This window comes from Engystomops pustulosus, chromosome 8 (assembly GCF_040894005.1).
Source record: "Engystomops pustulosus chromosome 8, aEngPut4.maternal, whole genome shotgun sequence".
In the NCBI taxonomy this organism is placed as follows: domain Eukaryota; kingdom Metazoa; phylum Chordata; class Amphibia; order Anura; family Leptodactylidae; genus Engystomops; species Engystomops pustulosus.
The window spans coordinates 113146188-113166015 of record NC_092418.1 but is presented as its reverse complement, the minus strand read 5'-3'; the positions used below and the strand labels follow the sequence as shown (position 1 = coordinate 113166015).

General features: G+C 44.3%; 1 protein-coding gene and 1 long non-coding RNA gene across 5 annotated transcripts in view; one reads left to right on the top strand and one right to left on the bottom strand.

Moving 5' to 3' along the window:
• Positions 1 to 19828, bottom strand: part of ZRANB3 (zinc finger RANBP2-type containing 3) — a 184215-nt gene that overhangs the window by 122843 nt on the left and 41544 nt on the right. The gene's annotated exons all lie outside the window — the stretch shown is intronic.
• The window catches only part of LOC140075878 (uncharacterized), a 46184-nt gene continuing 30761 nt past the window's right edge, over positions 4406 to 19828 (top strand). The window contains exon 1 of the long non-coding RNA XR_011849477.1: positions 4406 to 4554. This is a non-coding gene — a long non-coding RNA (uncharacterized lncRNA). The remainder of the gene's footprint in view (positions 4555 to 19828) is intronic.

The window sequence follows — 19828 nt, the reverse complement described above, 5'->3', positions numbered from 1 at the left end:
TATACAGTTTGCAGATTGTTGGGACATGGGGGTGACATTGGTGGCCACAATACATGATGCAGTATATTCCATCAGTATAATAAACCTGCAATACAGACGTGAGGGAATGGAGGTCATGTTTCTCGCCAACAGAAAATGGATCCTTCAAAAGGAATAAGAAGTGAAGACAAATGGTATCCTCTGGCATAAAAAGGAGATCCCTAGATCACGACAGACCGCGAAGAGGTGGAGGGAGGAACAAAACCCAGAGGTAGGGAGCGGAGATCGACTAGGCGCTAAGCGTGTCTTCAAGGAACCAACAGGTAAAGTTCCAAAGATGATACTTCATTCATACGATATAAAATATAAATAAAATGCTAGACGCGTTTCGGCTCTGTACAAGAGCCTTTGTCAGGCATGAACGCTTGAATCTCTACAATCCCACACTCTGGATTGGGATTTTTGACTCCAGGAGACCACCGGCTGCAGCAACTATACATGCGTTACCACTCATGCAATAAAGTGAGCGGCGATACTGCCGACTTTTATTCCCCACGTGTGCCAAACATATTTCACGAGGTCAGCGCCTCCTGTTTCTCTTGGTTTTTACTTCCTTTCTATATCCGTTGGACCCATCGGATAACATCTGATAGCTCCAGTGAGCAAGCCACTCTCCAGAATCAAGTATACATGAAGAGATGGAGGAAGAACACGGGGAGAGAGGAAGTTATGCCAAAGAGAAATAAGAAGGTCAAAATACTGGAGGATCCCAGAAATTAGATCAGAACCCAAGACTTCAGGAAAGCTCAGAATCAGGTAGCACCTGAAGACCAGGTAGTCGCTGTAGACCTCAGAGACCCTCAGAATCAGGTAGTTACTGAAGACCTCAGAACTCTCAGAAACAGATGGTCACTGAAGACTCCAGAAACACTCAGAGCCAGGAACCCGTGAAGACCTCTGGAACACTCGGTATTAGGTAGTCAGCAAAGACCTCCGGATAGCTCAGAACCAAGTAGTCAGTGAAGACCTCAAGATAAATGAATGAAGACCCTGAACTAAACTTAAATAAGGAAAAACAAAGACTGGGGACCACGAATTGGAACAAGGCCGATAGGCAATCAATAAGAGATTTGGTAGTGCATTTAGGTGAATGGCATTAAGCGACAAACTGGCTACATGATGAATGAAAGTGACGCTATTATTCTACAAAGTGTAAGTGGTGGTCCCTGCAGTGCTGCTGCTCCGCCCTTTAAAAAAAAGCTGATCACTTGAAGAAAACCCATGGTGATCAGTGATCTGGTGGTGGCGAATGGAAGTTAGACTGCAAAGACAATCATAATTCAGGATTGCGCCATCCTAAGCGAGGAGCCTCCTAACACTACTAACGCTCTACGTTCTGCACAACTGGCTGCTCCACAGTTTCTCTCTACTTTGAGTGACTGCCATTGTATCCAACTAAAACTTTTAATTAAAGCAAAAAGTAGTCATTGTAGAGCAACTCAATACACAGTTCAAATGTACTTGGAGAAGTTAAAAACCTGGAATACTGTGTGTTTTTCACAGTCCTGCAGCTACTAACATACACATAGATACGATTACAAATCTTTAAAGGGACAATAGATAACACTGGCTGCATGGTCTGTGGAGGTCTTTAAAGGACCCTTCAAAAAATCATAATAACCAATATAGGTGCATACAAGATAGGTTCCATAGGTTTGTTCTTAAGTTGAATTTGTATCTAAGTCGGAACTGTATATTTTATAATTCTAACTCCAGACAATTTTTTTGGTCAAGTGACAATTGGATTATCAACATTTTTTGTTGTAATGGGACCAAGGATTATCAATAAAACTTCATTACAGACACCTTACAGCTGATCACTGCAGTCTAGGACTAAAGTAGAGGTCACAAGAGAGGTCACCAGAGGTCACAGTGGGCAGAGGGGTCGTCCATAAGTCGAGTGTCCTTAAGTAGGGGACTGCCTGTATATTAATTTCTGGAGCTATCATTCAACAAAATTCGACTTTTAAACCCTGTTTTCTTGATCAATATGAAGTGCACCATACCTATTGAGATGCGCGAGGGCGACCTCGATCAGATCCAATAACGTCTGTGTCCGCATTTTATAACAGAAGCAGCTGTCTTCTCCCATGTCAATAAATGACATCACACTTTTAATAAAGGAAATCAATGAATGCGTCGAAGAAACAGAATTATTACTTCAGCGACTTGATATTTATATTTCGGCTAAAAACAAGACAACCAGCTCTGGGTTATTCTTAAATCGATCTCCAGAAAGGTCTTCAGCTGCCACCGCGCAACGTCTGGATTCATGGAAGTGATTTATGAGACGAGAGAGCTCTACTAATCCATAAACCAAGTAGAACGGACAGGTGAGGAAATGTGGAGGAAGAGCCGGCGTAGGGCAGGACAAAGGGGGAGCCAGAAACCTGAAGAAAGTCTGAGACCTAGAGCTCACAACATCATTCACTAGTGTTAGATCATTATTATTTTAATTAAAGGGGTTCACCACTAATGGCAAGTTTACAATGGAAGTTCTAGAAAATCGGGACTCAATAGGTTGGGAGGAGCTTCCCAAGGGTGGATTTCCCTAAAATACATCCCACACAACTTTGGGTGGTGCCCAACACAGTGGTGGTATACAAGTACACCGGCCCGCCATCCTCCTTGTCCTCGGCTTGGTGCGACTCTGCATTGCCCAGACCTGGTATCACTCTCCTCTTCTAAGTGTAGTTTCTTCCCTTCTAAGTGCGGCTCTGAGCATTCGGCTGGAGGCACAAGCAGAGCTCCAATAACCAGAAACATCAATTTCCTGCATAAAAGCATAAGTGAAGGGAGTGTTTGTAATTTATGAGCAACGCTCAACCATTCGCATACCAAAAACCTCAGGATAGCTCAGAACCAGGTAGCCAGTGAAGACCAAAGGATGGGCTCAGAACCAGGTAGCCAGTGAAGACCAAAGGATGGGCTCAGAACCAGGTAGCCAGTGAAGACCAAAGGATGGGCTTAGAACCAGGTAGCCAGTGAAGACCAAAGGATGGGCTCAGAACCAGGTAGTCAGTGAAGACCAAAGGATGGGCTCAGAACCAGGTAGTCAGTGAAGACCAAAGGATGGGCTCAGAACCAGGTAGTCAGTGAAGACAAAAGGATGGGCTCAGAACCAGGTAGTCAGTGAAGACAAAAGGATGGGCTCAGAACCAGGTAGTCAGTGAAGACAAAAGGATGGGCTCAGAACCAGGTAGTCAGTGAAGACCAAAGGATGGGCTCAGAACCAGGTAGTCAGTGAAGACAAAAGGATGGGCTCAGAACCAGGTAGTCAGTGAAGACCAAAGGATGGGCTCAGAACCAGGTAGTCAGTGAAGACCAAAGGATGGGCTCAGAACCAGGTAGTCAGTGAAGACCAAAGGATGGGCTCAGAACCAGGTAGTCAGTGAAGACAAAAGGATGGGCTCAGAACCAGGTAGTCAGTGAAGACCAAAGGATGGGCTCAGAACCAGGTAGTCAGTGAAGACCAAAGGATGGGCTCAGAACCAGGTAGTCAGTGAAGACCTAAGGATGGCTCAGAACCAGGTAGTCAGTGAAGACCAAAGGATGGGCTCAGAACCAGGTAGTCAGTGAAGACCTAAGGATGGCTCAGAACCAGGTAGTCAGTCAAGACCAAAGGATGGGCTCAGAACCAGGTAGTCAGTGAAGACCTAAGGATGGCTCAGAACCAGGTAGTCAGTGAAGACAAAAGGATGGGCTCAGAACCAGGTAGTCAGTGAAGACCTAAGGATGGGCTCAGAACCAGGTAGTCAGTGAAGACCAAAGGATGGCTCAGAACCAGGTAGTCAGTGAAGACCTAAGGATGGCTCAGAACCAGGTGGTCTGTAAAAACGTCAGGATTGCTTAGAACCAGGTAGTCAGTGAAGACCTCAGGAATGATCAGCACCTTTAAAGACTTGGAAAGGTCTTTGGAGGGAATCAACAGGCTGTGTGTTGGGAGGTGGCTCCCAGGGGTGGATTTCCCCAATATTGCCCAGACTTGATATCAACCTCCACCTGTCAGTCTGGTTTCTTTCCTTCTGAGAGCTGCCCTGAGCATTTGTGTGGAGGCACAACCAGAGCTCCAATCACAAGATTCAAAACATCAACTTCCCGCACATCCATACAAGATAAAAGAGAAAGAAGTACAGCGCTCACATGTAGGGCACTTTATGTTCATGTGACTGATGTTAATGCCCACATCCAATATAGTGTGAATACGGTAATTTCAAAGGGGTTTTGTTTATTATTGGCCCCATGTGATGCAAAAATAAGACCAAACTTCTACTTACCCTGAACTTATCTTCTGATCCAGCACAGAACCGCTTCCCGCTACCAGCCTAGGTCACTATACAGAGGCGCAGTTGTGAGGTGGTGTCTACTGAACACAACTGCTCAATCGGCCATCTGCATTGGTTTATAGGGTGTCCCCGCTCCAAACAGGACGCCAACGCTGAGTCTCTTTATACCAACAAAGGCAATCAGTCAAGAGTCGTGAAGAGCCACAATGGACCGGAAGAAAGGATTGAGGTAATTTCTCTTATTTGTTATACCACTGACGGTCAGGCTCAGTTATCTGAACCAGACATACTCCCGGATTGGCGGCTGTAAAGCCAATCTGGCAAATTGCTATAGCAACTAGCTATGGCTAATATGGCTAGACCAGGGGGACTGTTTGGCTGCCAATATGGCAATATGTCTAGGTCAGACGGCCACACACAAACAGCAAACCCATCTATCGGGTCCATTCATCTCCGCTCTTAAGTACAGGCAGACCCCGGGTTACGTACAAGATAGGGTCGATAGGTTTGTTCTTAAAAAACTGTATATTTTAAAATTGTAGTTCTAACAATTGGAGTTTCCAAATTTTTTGCTCTAATGGGACCAAGGATTATCAATAAAGCTTCATTACAGATACTTTACAGCTGATCATTGCAGCCTGGGACTATAGTCACATCCAGAGAGGTTACCAGTGGGCAGAACGGTCGGTCTGTAACTAGTGGTCGTCTGTAAGTCGGGTGTCCTTAAGTAGGGGACCGTCTGTAAATGTTTATCTTTTAATCATTGGGGCCACATACAGTGTGGCTCAGTGCAGATGCACTACATATTACAGCGGGTTGGGAATGCTCATTGCTGAGATTAGCAGGGGTCTTAGACAGTCACTTACCCATCAATCAGATATTTATAGCATATCAAATGAATACACAATGCTAGACGTGGGAAAACCCCTTTAATTACTCTCAAGATTCGAGATTTTCGTTATTCATTTTCAAATCTCTCATCCATTAATTTTAGTTCTTGACAATTAAACGGCGTCTATCCGTCTTGCGGTACAAAATATATAACTCATAATAATTATACGTAATGATAATTATCAACTTCAAGAGAAGCTGCCAAAAAAAAAAAAAAGAAAACCCGAGCGTTTGCCAGAATTAGATTTCACTGTTCGCTTCCAACTCATATGCAAAAATTGTTTTCTTTATGCGACTCCATTGCTACACATGAATAAGCGATTCATTGGGCTAAAAAATAAAAATAAAAAAATTAATTACAATAAAATCTGGTCATTGTACCAGGTTATAGAAGTTAAAAATGATTGAATCTCTCAGCCCCATCTACAGTGGGGGAAAAAAAAAAGTATTTAGTCAGCCATCAACTGTACAAGTTCTCCCATGTAACAATATGAGAGGGGTCCGTAATTTTCATTGTAGATAGAACCTCAGAGACAAAAATCAGAGACAAAATCAGAAAACAAATCCGGAAAGTCAGATTGTCTGATTTTTAAAGAATTTAAAGTAAAATAAGTTTTCAGTTATTAACAAAAGTAGTCCCCGAGTTACATACAAGATAGGATCTGTAAGTTTGTTCTTAACTTGCATTTGTATGTAAGTCGGAACTGTATATTTTATCATTGTAACCCCAGTCAAATTATTTTTTGTCTCTGTGACAATTGGATTTTAAAAATGTTGGATTCTCATAAGAACCAGGATTGACATACTGTCACTAAGAAGTACTAATTTGTCATGCAGAAAATAACCCCACCTACAGCTCTTTACATGGAAAAATTAAAAAAGCTATAGATTTTTAAAGTGGGGAGCAAAAATGAACAAAAAAAAGTTGCAACCCATAGGATTAAAGGGGTATTCCAGGAACCAGCATAATTCATATACAAATGAGTCGGTAAAATTTAAGCTAAAATGTAATTACAGTATTTTTCGGACTATAAGGCGCACCATTAATAAATGCCTGCTAAACCGTCTAAGTTCATATATAAGGCGCACCTGATTATAAGGATGAATGACCAGCAGGTGGCAGACCTGTGCACAGTTCAAGGCAGCTGTTGTCTGTAAGTACGGTTCATATATGAGGCGCACTGGACGTTGATTTCTGAGAAAATCAAAGGATTTTTAGTGTGCCTTATAGTCTGAAAAATACGGTAGTTGTTATATAAAATTTTGCTCCCCTTAGCAAAAAATGTTGTGGACATAGACTGTAATGAAGAATAAAAATGCTACTGGCCCTTTAAACAGTCCGTTAATTTTCTCCGCAAGGAGCAGACACAAGACAGAAGATGCCACTGGTCACATGTCCACATCACATGTCCTGCAGCTGCCTGGGTAGGTCATGTGATCACTAGGTTTGATTGTAGTCGGTTGGCTGCAGTGCATCCAGTATGGCCACTGTTGTGGTGATGTGCTGTGATGGCAGTTACACATCATTACTATGGTAACAGAGCAGGACAGTCTGTTACATCATCACTGGGGGGGGGGGGGCAGAAAATAAGAGGGAAGAGTTACTGAGAACTAAAGGATCGTGGGACTCGTAGTTTCCAGAGGCGGCCATCTTGGTTATAACTTCACCTTCTTTAGAGAAGCCATAAAATTTTGTGATTCATAAAATCTAAGCTCCATTTTGTAACTAATGACATTGAGTTTTGTTATATACATTTATTTATAGCATCATGGGTTTTTGTATCAGACGTTCATATTGCCGGAATACCCCTTTAAGTAATACTGAACTTTATGCGATTCCCAGCAAAGGCACAAAATTCACATAATAAAAAATAATGGAACGCCCCTTTAAGAAAGACACATTTTACATACCCTATTAAAGACGGCGACTTCTCTGTACGGCCTTCATCTAGAAAATTCAAGTGTCTACAAAACAAGAGCTCACGTTCTGTAGGACCCTAAACATCCGTTCAGTGGACCATGTGTATTACAATGAAATAGAAACGATGTAATGCTCAATCCTGCCTGAGGAGGAGCTGCATGGGAACGGAACACTGCCAGGCTCCATCACTGATGACTAGAGGTGTTATGCGATTATCTCATGATAAAGCCCAGCTGATTGTGTGGCCACATGCATTCCCATCACCAGTCTCCGTGTCTAGAATCGCAATTTCATAAACTTATTAAAGTGGAAATGCAGAAAATCTCATCATTATTTTCCAGACTCATTTTCTCTATGTTTAATCTGGTGATTCTCTTTTGATTCTGTAAGAAGTGGGAGCTTCCCCCCCTCACTAATCTATTCTGAGTCCTGATCGTTAAAACAAGCAAAAACAAAGGCAGATAAGTAGAGGAGGCAGCGATTCTCACCTGCCGGTAAATAACTCCGCAGAGTGATATTTATGGTCATTAGTCGTGCCCCGGGATCTCTGATACATGTATTGATTAACCCTTAATTTATATGCAGGGAAAAGGTTTAATTTAAAGCAAATGACTGGCGCTTCAACACTGTATCTCTGCCGCTTAATGTATTCAGCTAGAGACTTGTGTGGCCGCGCCAATTACTGCAAAACTGGGGAGAAATATATATATATATATATATATAGTTATATGAAGAAAACGTGCAGCACTCCGTTTGTGGTCAAAAAAGTTTAAAGTGGTCCTTTTATTCCATCACATATAACAATAGCGACGTTTCGGCTCAAGAAAGCCTTTTTCAAGCTCTCTTGAGCCGAAACGTCGCTATTGTTATATGTGATGGAATAAAAGGACCACTTTAAACTTTTTTGACCACAAACGGAGTGCTGCACGTTTTCTTCATATCTCTATTTGGGGGACTTAAGGCCCAGTCCTGTGTTGCCTGCATCCACCTGCTTAAGACGTCTTGTGTGCTGCTTGTATTTTCCTATCGTATATAATATATATAATATATATATATATGAACCCAGAAATATAGACATTATTTGGAAATTGTTTGCAACATTTATTTATTTTTTTATTAAATTTAAATGTTGGGATACAAACTTTTTGGAGACCCGTCTTCATGAGTGTACATTAGGTCAAACATTATCAACAGGGGGGAGATTTTTCGTGCGTCTATGTATCACGCAGGCGGCTCCTCACTGGTGTCATTCTGCGCAAAATCTGTAAATTATGCACCAGTAATTCTGTTTCCTTGAACCACAACAGCACCCAACCAGAGAGAGGATCCACTCAGGCCACTTTTGGATGAAAAGTTGGATCAGGGAATAGGGCTATTCCCCTATTCTGCGGACAGAAGTGATCGCCACCAAGAAAACCGCTTAATTATTTGATTTAACACTAAAGTAATATCCTAAAATTAATAACCCGACTACCCAGGGATGGGAGGCTAAGGATTTTCAAATAGGGAACTAAGGGCAGAAATCTGGACCCTTAGGTTTTGACTTTTGTCCAATCACTCTTGTAGGACGTCTAATATAATAGCTATTTTAGGGTGAACCTGGTCTGGCTCTGGATTCTGACAGTACCTATACAATGCTTTCCAAATCCTAAAATAGATCTTGGATGTCACCAATTTCCTGCTTTTTTGTATCATATTGATCACCTTTCCCGAGAGCCGCTTCCCTGTTAAAATCAGCCTCTCCAATTCCAGGTCATCAAGTGGAGTTTTTCCACTTGTGGATTGAATACTTTGCCCTGGGACAGAAGGTTGGGAGTCTCTGGAAGTATCAGGGGTCTGATATGGATAACCGTGTTTGTTTGGGCCAAAAGAGGGCTATGAATATCTCTATGTCCTGATCCAGACAAGTCTTCCTTAGAACCCTTGGAAGGATTGCTAACGGAGGAAAGGCATAAGATAGGCTGCAGTCCTATCTCACTGACAATTTGTCCACACCTCTTGGGTTCAGAGAACAGACCTGCCTGTTCTTCCGATTTGTGAACAAAACTGGAAGACGCCATCAGTTTGTTATCAAGTGAAAAACTTCTCTCCCCAAGCACCATTCTCCTGGGCTTAGAAGGCGACGACCCAGGAAATCGGCTTCTTTGTTTTCCTTCGCCCTAATGAAGATGGTCAAAAGGGAGGATTGGTTTGATTCTGCTAGAGGAAATATCTTGTTAGCCGGATTCCAAAGGTTACTAAGGCCTGGTGTTATATAACATGCCAACAATCATGTGCTCTAAAGAAAAGCCATGCAATTTATATATTCACGCCGGAAAGGAGGCAGGAACGTGGCATCCAGCCACCAACAAAGAGACACGGTTGGGCGCTGTCATATAAGGTCCCGCATCAGTGTGAGCCTGCACCAGGGACCACTTTCCAACACTGCAATCCGCCAGCACTCCCCCCCCCCCCCCAAGGCATCACCCGACTGAGGATAGCCTCTCCGGGGAAGGCTGCTACCTCACTGGAGTACATCAGGACAACAGCTCCCCCTCTACTATGACATGCACCAGTCTAAGAACCTCATTGAGGTTCTTCTGGGTCTCCCACCAGGGACAGGACACCACTGGAGGCGGAAGGAGGTACTGAGTTTTAAGTCCTGGTTTTCCTGTCTCTGGAGCCGGACCCTCTCTCTGGTTAGGTGTTGTTGAGGTTAGAGGGGGGAAAACCATCCAAATGTTGAAGTTGAACATATGCATGATCTTGGTCAGTGATTTTCAACCAGTGTGCCGCGACACATGGTCGGGTGTGCCGCGGGGAAAGTTCCCCAAGCTATGGTGCCCCCCTGTGTTTTGTTTCCTGGCAATGCGCTGTCACTTCTTACAATGTAGGAGACGTGTACAATAACACATGCGCAAGCTTTGAACCTTGTGCGACAAAATGACGTCACCGAGGCCGGCGCATCATCCTGAGAGCAGAGAGACTCTTGCATTTGCCCGCCAATAATGCTGACTATATGAGCTTTTGTCTGGGTATATGAACTGTCGGCAGAATACTCAGCATACGAGCTGGTACTTGTAGTACTCCAGCAGTATACTGCATATAACAATGGGAAATGTAAAATGAGAAGTACTATAGTCATGAGGCTGGAGTACTACAAGTACCAGCTCATATGCTAAGTATATGAGCTGGCACTTGTACCTCATGGCCTTAGTACTTCTCATTGAACCCCTTTATTTTGCAGTATATGAGCCACGTAATAATCAGCACCATATACTTAAAACAGGGAGAAACTGAGAACTGTTGAGGAAGAGCTTTGTGTGCGTCTTTCCACCATTCCTGCCAGGATATCCCTTTTGTGTTTATCGGAGCAGGCCCAGGTTTCACACCGAGTGAGTAAAGTACATTTAGAATCTATATTATTAACTATATGTATAAAAAGACTGTTTTAGTGTCATTTTGTGCTATTTTTGTTGGTGGTGTGCCCCAGGATTTTCTAAGTATAAAAAGTGTGCCGCGGCTCAAAAAAAGATTGAAAATCCCTGATCTAGGTAGTGCGCAGGTGCGGGGTAAGAACATCCCATGCCAGTCCATGCTGTCGCCCACCGGAAGGATTTGTAGCGTATATACCTACCTCTAGGGCAGTGGTTTGGATAAAAGAACCACATAGGGATTCTCTTTCTCTAGTGCCATTTGTGGATTCTCCTTTGGCTCTGCACGGGATATAAAGTATTATTTTTCCCAGTAGTGAATCTATGGTACTTTATAAAGCAGAAAAATATGAAGCTCCATTTCCCCCGGGAGGGAGAAGTGTCCTAAGTATATTTCTCTCTGCTGGATAGACAACAGCCTCCCTCCTGGCACCACATATTACCCCCTACTGAGAGAACTGATGTTATGTATATATGGTGTAAAAACACAGGTAAGGGGTCCTCCTCCTACCCAATCACCTAATATCACCGGTGTAACAATCATGCTGTTACAGTGCACAGGCTGCGGTAGATAATATATGTGCCATCAGCACGCTTTTAATCATTTTGTAGAAAGGTACAACCTATGGCTCGCATATGCACAATCCTAGCAGACACACAGGTAAATCTAAAGTTCACTAAAAAAAACAAGAAAAAAAAAATCAGGCTCTAAATAACACAATCTGTTTCTCTTCTGAATATCTGTGCCATTTCACTTCATTAACATTTATTAACACATACATACACTCACCGGCCACTTTATTAGGTACACCATGCTAGTAACGGGTTGGACCCCCTTTTGCCTTCAGAACTGCCTCAATTCTTCGTGGCATAGATACAACAAGGTGCTGGAAGCTCCTCAGAGATTTTGCTCCATAGTGACATGATGGCATCACACAGTTGCCGCAGATTTGTCGGCTGCACATCCATGATGCGAATCTCCCGTTCCACCACATCCCAAAGATGCTCTATTGGATTGAGATCTGGTGACTGTGGAGCCATTTGTGTCCAGTGACCTCATTGTCATGTTCAAGAAACCAGTCTGAGATACTTCCAGCTTTATGACATGGCGCATTATCCTGCTGAAAGTAGCCATCAGATGTTACAGGGGACATTGTGCTCATAAAGGGATGGACATGCTCAGCAACAATACTCAGGTAGGCTGTGGCGTTGTACCAAGGGGCCCAAAGACACCATGACACCACCACCACCAGCCTGACCCCCTGATACAAGGCAGGATGGATCCATGACACCACCACCACCAGCCTGAGCCGCTGATACAAGGCAGGATGGATCCATGACACCACCACCACCAGCCTGAGCCGCTGATACAAGGCAGGATGGATCCATGACACCACCACCACCAGCCTGACCCGCTGATACAAGGCAGGATGGATCCATGACACCACCACCACCAGCCTGAGCCGCTGATACAAGGCAGGATGGATCCATGACACCACCACCACCAGCCTGACCCGCTGATACAAGGCAGGATGGATCCATGACACCACCACCACCACCAGCCTGACCCGCTGATACAAGGCAGGATGGATCCATGACACCACCAGCACCAGCCTGACCCGCTGATACAAGGCAGGATGGATCCATGACACCACCACCACCAGCCTGACCCGCTGATACAAGGCAGGATGGATCCATGACACCACCACCACCAGCCTGACCCGCTGATACAAGGCAGGATGGATCCATGACACCACCACCACCAGCCTGAGCCGCTGATACAAGGCAGGATGGATCCATGACACCACCACCAGCCTGACCCGCTGATACAAGGCAGGATGGATCCATGACACCACCACCACCAGCCTGAGCCGCTGATACAAGGCAGGATGGATCCATGACACCACCACCACCAGCCTGACCCGCTGATACAAGACAGGATGGATCCATGACACCACCACCAGCCTGACCCGCTGATACAAGGCAGGATGGATCCATGACACCACCACCACCAGCCTGACCCGCTGATACAAGGCAGGATGGATCCATGGCACCACCACCACCAGCCTGAGCCGCTGATACAAGGCAGGATGGATCCATGACACCACCACCACCAGCCTGACCCGCTGATACAAGGCAGGATGGATCCATGACACCACCACCACCAGCCTGACCCGCTGATACAAGGCAGGATGGATCCATGACACCACCACCACCAGCCTGACCCGCTGATACAAGGCAGGATGGATCCATGACACCACCACCAGCCTGACCCGCTGATACAAGGCAGGATGGATCCATGACACCACCAGCACCAGCCTGACCCGCTGATACAAGGCAGGAGGGATCCATGACACCACCACCACCAGCCTGACCCACTGATACAAGGCAGGATGGATCCATGACACCACCACCACCAGCCTGAGCCGCTGATACAAGGCAGGATGGATCCATGCTTTCATGTTGTTGACGCCAAATTCTGACCCTACCATCCGAATGTCGCAGCAGAAATCGAGACTCATCAGACCAGGCAACGTTTTTCCAATCTTCTACTGTCCAATTTCGATGAGCTTGTGCAAATTGTAGCCTCAGTTTCCTGTTCTTAGCTGAAAGGAGTGGCACCCGGTGTGGTCTTCTGCTGCTGTAGCCCATCTGCCTCAAAGTTGGACGTGCTGTGGCGGGTGGCGATTTGAGTCACTGTTGCCTTTCTATCAGCTCAAACCAGTCTGCCCATTCTCCTCTGACCTCTGGCATCAACAAGGCATTTCCGCCCACAGAACTGCCGCTCACTGAATGTTTTTTCTTTTTCGGACCATTCTCTGTAAACCCTAGAGATGGTTGTGCGTGAAAATCCCAGTAGATCAGCAGTTTCTGAAATACTCAGACCCGCCCTTCTGGCACCAACAACCATGCCACGTTCAAAGGCACTCAAATCACCTTTCTTCCCCATACTGATGCTCGGTTTGAACTGCAGGAGATTGTCTTGGCCATGTCTACATGCCTAAATGCACTGAGTTGCCGCCATGTGATTGGCTGATTAGAAATTAAGTGTTAACGAGCAGTTGGACAGGTGTACCTAATAAAGTGGCCGGTGAGTGTACATATACACACACAAACAATCTTTCTTCATGCTGGCGCCAGGTCCGCAACGGGTCGTCGGAATGGTGGGTATTCAGTTGGTTTTTTTTAATATACCCAAGTATAAGCCGAGTGGGCAATTTTCTGCATACTACTTGGCTATATACTGGGGGGGGGGGGGGGTTATGTAACCAATGCATTTCCCACCGTCGACTTATACTCTAGTCAACAGGTTTTCCCAGTTTTTGGTGGTAAAATTAGGCGCCTTGGCTTATACTCGGGTAGGCTTATAGTTTTGCTACGATGATTTAAAAACATTTCAGAATTCTGAATCATTTCAGAAGTTTGTAAAAGTTTATTTTACATTATTTGTCCCCCTGCCAGCAGCATGTGGTGAGTCCAGGGGGTAAGGGGGCAGCTTCAGCCTGTGTGTGCCGGTGTCTCCTTTCCTCCCCAGTTCCTGTCATGTTCGCTGAGCAGCCGGGGAGAAATGTGAAATCATGTGAAGGAGAGGAAAAATGTATGAGGAGACTTAGACAAAGACACACACAGGTTGCAGCTGCCCCTCCCCAGAGACTCATCACATGCTGCTGGCAGGGAGCCAGGTAATGTAATAATTTAGAATGCTGACAAAAGCATTTTTAAAATCAGCCTAACATAGTCTATTGGAACTTGTCCCCAGCTAAAAATCACATTCCTGATGGCAGGTTCCCTGTCACCACATTTTCCCATACACAGCTAGTGACAAGCTCCCATAGAGCCCTATTAACTAACCTATAACTTTCTTTTAGGTAAAAATAGTTTCCCTTACATCCATATAAATCAACTTTAGCTAATATTCACTGGCATCAGAGGTGTCCTGCTCAGCCGGCCCTCCCATCTACACCTCCCAATGTCCATTGCCTTTTCTCAGCATGTCATGTGACCAGGGTGATGTCTTCTAAGGTCCTTTATCCAGTTACGTTTACAACATCTACCCCATGTATTTATCTGATCACACGGCAGTATCATGACATGATAACAGCATGGACTTTTAGCCCTCCCCTTCCTCCATATGTGATTTCATGTGATCAGATACATACAGTACATACAGGAAGTAGACTGTGCAAATGCAACAGGCCCTAAGATGACATCAACCTAGTCACATGACATGAAGTGGCCATTGATGTAACAGAGCTCTCTCTCTCTATGTTCCACGTTGTTGCACTTTCTGTAATAGTGGGACCTGCCAATCAGGAACAAGGAGGCAAGTAACCCCTGAATATGCAGGGCTCCAATCCACTAATGACATTGCACTAATGTCAGATGATTTACATGCAAGTTTACAAACTGATTTTTTAACTTTGCAGCCATGGAAAGGAACCATTTAGGGATAAGGGCAATGCTTTTTAATCATATATTTTCAATGACTTTGGGGGGGGGGGGGTTAATTTGCATTTGACAAATGCCAGGATTATGATATGATACAGGTGAGCTATTCTTAGGAAAGGCGATCCATATCAGATCACTGTTGATCTTACACCCATCACCTACATCAATAAACATTTTGAGAGATACTGCAATGATACAGTGTCAGCTCCATCTCAAGCTATAGCCATGTGTCATTCCAAGGTATTTGACCGAGCTGCAATACCAAGTACGACCACTATGCAATATACAGCGCTGTGCTTCTTATTCAATGGGGAAGCCAAAGTGCTCATCCAACCACTTCATAAGCAGCTGCAGTTTTACCAAAACTCTTTTGACGTTTTAAAATAATTTTTGATGAATTTTTATCGTTTATTAAGGGAAGCCGAGTAACCACATAACTTCTGCCACCATTCGGTCTTGTTTAACCCCTTAATGGCGAAGCCACTTTTCACCTTCCTGACACGGCCCATTTTGTTTAAAATCTGCCCTGTGTCACTATAAATGGTTATAACTTCGGAACGCTTTGACATATCCCAAGTGATTTTGAAATCGTTTTCTTGCGACACTTTGTACTTCATGTTAGTTGAAAAATTGAAATTCAAAATGTTCTACTTTTTCCACACATAGTCATAACAGCAAAAAAACTTTTTTTTGGCTAAATGAATGTGTTTTTCATAAAATGTACAAATTCTCAGTGGATAGAATACCAAAACGCTCCACAAAGTTTGATCCCCAATCCCTCCCGTGTATAATAATCCCCCATATGTGGTGGTGACCTGCTGTATGGGCACACGCCAGGGCATGGAGGGGAGAGCTGCGCCGTTCAGAGCAGATTATGCATTGTCGCTATTTATTGGATACACAATCTTTATTTTTTTGGCAATTTGGACATATAAGGGCTTATTTTTTGCGACACGAGATGCACTTTACAAGTACTTCATTTAAGTGGGTCATTAGCTTATTGATGAGATTTTATTAACTCTTGAATGTATGGAGGAACAGAAAATTGTCAATTTTGGTTTCATTTTTTTTGTATTTTTTGAGGACCGTACTCTAAAAATACTATATTATCTTTATCCTATAGATCAATACGATTAGGGTGATACCTCTTTTATATAGTTTTTCATTTATTTTTACAATTTTACTAGAAAAAAAAAAATATAAAGAAAAATTTTTCTCATTTGCTTTTGTTTCGCCATTTTTTCGGAGATATAACTTTAATATTTTTTGGGTTGACAGAGCTGGTTTAGGGCATTTTTTTTTCCGTGTTGAGTTTTCAGTGATACCATTTTGGCGCACATAACTCTTTTTGGAACAATTTTTGGTGAGTTTTTCGGGTTTTGTTTTTACAGCGCTCCAGGAGCGGGCCCAATAATGTTTCTGAGTTGTTGTACAGACGCAGCGATACCAAATATGTGGGGGGTTTTGGTGATTTTGTGGGTTTTTTTACTTTATTAGATGTGTATAGGGAATGTTTGTGTTTAAGGGACTTTAACTTTATTTAATTCTTTTTATTAAAAAGTGTTTTTATTACGGTATTTGTATTTAACTTTATTTCTTTACTTTCAAAGGTTGCACATGCTCAGTGTGTTGCAGCCGGGTCCTGCTTAGGAGGCTCCGGAAGAGGATTGCCCAGCCCCGGGGCACTGGTAGACCCCGGGGCAGCGATCGGAGAAGCGGACCCCGGAAAGGGGGCGAGGCGGGGGGCAATTGCCCTTTACACACCGTGGTTCCCTTTAAATTCTATTCAATGGAAAATATCAATAATACCAAAAATAATGTAATTATTAAACAATTATTGTAACAAAAACATTTTGAAATTACCAGCAAAGTCAAAGTAAAGATATTTCTTAAATTCAATACTTTTGCGAGTCATCGTCACACTAGGGAACACGTGCTGCACTCCAAGATTCACGAAAGCCGAAAAGCTTTCATCCAGCAGATGACAAATTTTGTAACTTTCTTAATTACAGGATTTGAAAAAAAAAATCTGTGTTCCAGCACAAGCTGTAAACAAAACAAAATGGGGAGGGGGACAAAAACTTTTTGTATGAGCGGAACTTTTACAGCACGACAAACACTCGACCTCCTGACTATATTAAACTACGGCTCCGGTGCCGTATGAAATATTTCACGGTTATTTGATTTTCACGGTTACCTTGTTCCTAGGCAACCAATGTACAGGTCAGTCAGTCCTCTTTACTGTATATTAATGTCACTGTTAGATTAATACACATCTATTTAACCAAGCGTTCCTGATGCGCTGCCAAGTACAAGAGGCACTTGATGAACTTTTTACATATCCGCGGGGGGGGGGGGGGGGGACATGATACTTCTCAGGTACATAATAAATAAATCAAAAATATCTGCCTAATCATTTCCAAGCCGGGGTCACGTCTGCGCTGAGTTTGATCCATCAGCTGCTCAAAAAAAAAAAAAGTCACAAATAAACTTTCATAAACTTTCAATTTGTTTCAACTTTCAAAGTAATAAAAAAAAAAAAAATGGGAACGCTCCCTTCTATTAGGAAACGCAGTTGCAGCGAAAAAAGGGATTTCTATTCCAGGACTATAGATTTTCCAAGGACGTTTCCTAACACTGCTGTGCTCTTAGCTCTCTACATCAAAATGCTCCACAGTTATTCCCCTACTGTGTGAATAAAATCTGTAGGGGGCTTCTGATGGAATACTACAGCAGTCACCCAGAGCGATGAAGGGAACGAGCGGTGCAGAAGTTCAGCAGAAAGAGCTAAGAGCACAGCAGTGTGAGGACCCACCCCCTGCAGCTATCATTCAAATCCATTATTGACAGTCTAGTGGTTACTAACAATGTACAAGGATATGATTACACATCGCTCCAAAATACCTAACTCTGGCTGCTGAGAACAAAGAGCACAGCAGTGTGAGGACCCACCCCCTGCAGCTATAACCAAAATGCATTATTGACAGTCTGCTGGTTACTAACAATGTACAAGGATATGATTACACATCTCTCCAGGGACAATGCCTAACTCTGACTGCTGAGAACAAAGAGCACAGCAGTGTGAGGAGGCGCACCCATTGCAAATGGAGAAACTGCAGAACACTGGCAAAATAGTTTCTGTTCGGGTTTTCATATGTGTTACTTCAAAGACTAAAGAAAAGGACTGCGATCTATATAAAGAAGATCTCTTTCATTGATTAATTAATGAAGCTATAAAAAATGTGATTCTTTGGTGGCGCAACCTATAAAGTTCAAAAAGGCGTTTATGAGGGGCACTGGTGCCTGGCGCACGGCTCTCGTGATAGCAGTTGCTTAGTAACAATGAAGCTCTCCACCGGCAGCGAGACTCGTCAAGATGGAAATAACCATCAGATCCTCAGTAATGACTTCTCAAACTTGCGGGTGATTAAAAATAAATTGTTGCTTATTGGGGTTTATTCACATTTTGCAGTCACGTCACATTTACAGCGTAATTATCCAGAAGCTGAGCTTGAGAGACCAGGATTTTGAAAGAGACGTCGAAAAAACACAGTAAAAATCCTAAATCAATCTTTAAAAGGACCTTTAAAACTTTAAAGAACTGTATAGAGACCGTGTCCTTCAATAATAACCAACTAATTCCATCTGCTTAAAGGAAACCTCCATAAACCTAAAAAACTACCTTATTCATGGATGTACATGTGTCCAATAGCGGTCTGAATGAATTTGGTTCGTGTAAAAGCTGCTGGAAAAAAAAAACCCTTTCCTTTCTTCTATGGTAGACGAGAAATCTAGTCGATTCCATGTCAGAGATTCCTTATCGACTTAATGCGCGTGCACATGTGTGTCGCCAGCCGGCTCCACAGAGGGCACCACGCAGATGGCTAGCTCCTACTCCCGGCCGTGCTGGGCTTACTATTGGCGCATGCGCAGTGCACCTGCCAGTACAGTGCCAGCCAGTGTGTCCCCAGCCGGCCCCACAGAGGGCACCACGCAGATGGCTAGCTCCTACTCCCGGCCGTGCTGGGCTTACTATTGGCGCATGCACAGTGCACCTGCCAGTACAGTGCCAGCCAGTGTGTCCCCAGCCGGCCCCACAGAGGGCACCACGCAGATGGCTAGCTCCTACTCCCGGCTGTGCTGGGCTTACTATTGGTGCATGCGCAGTGCACCTGCCAGTGTGTCCCCAGCCGGCTCCACGCAGATGGCTATCTCATACTCTCGGCCGTGCTAGGCATAGTATTGGCACATGCGCGGTGCACCTGCCAGTGCAGTGCTGGACCGTGTGTCCCCTGCCAACTTGCACAGAGGGCCCCACACAGGCGCCATTGCAAGCACAGACAGCTTTCTCATACTCCTGACAGTTCCGGGCATAGTAATGGCACATGCACAATGCACCTGCCAGTACAGTGCAACCCTGTGTGTCCCAAGCCGGCTCCACAGAGGGCACCGCACAGGTGCCATCACATGCACAGGTAGCTACCTCCTCCTCCCGGTGGTGCTGGGCATAATATTGTCAACTGCACGGTCCACCAATCAGTACAGTGTGCAGGTGCAAACACAGGCGGCTATCTCCTACTCCTAGCAGTGCGGGGCATAATATTGGTGCGCGTGGAGCAGGCTGGAGACACATAGAGCGGCACTGTACTGACAGGTGCACCGCGCATGTGCAGTAAATCACTAAGGATTCATTGACATGGAGCTGAGGAAGGATAGGAGGGGCAGTGGCCTGAAGCGAGGGTAAAGCTTGACTAGATAACCGAGCAACGTTTTTTTCCCGCAACGTTCACAAAACAGAATTCATTGAAACACCTACTGGACTTCGATTG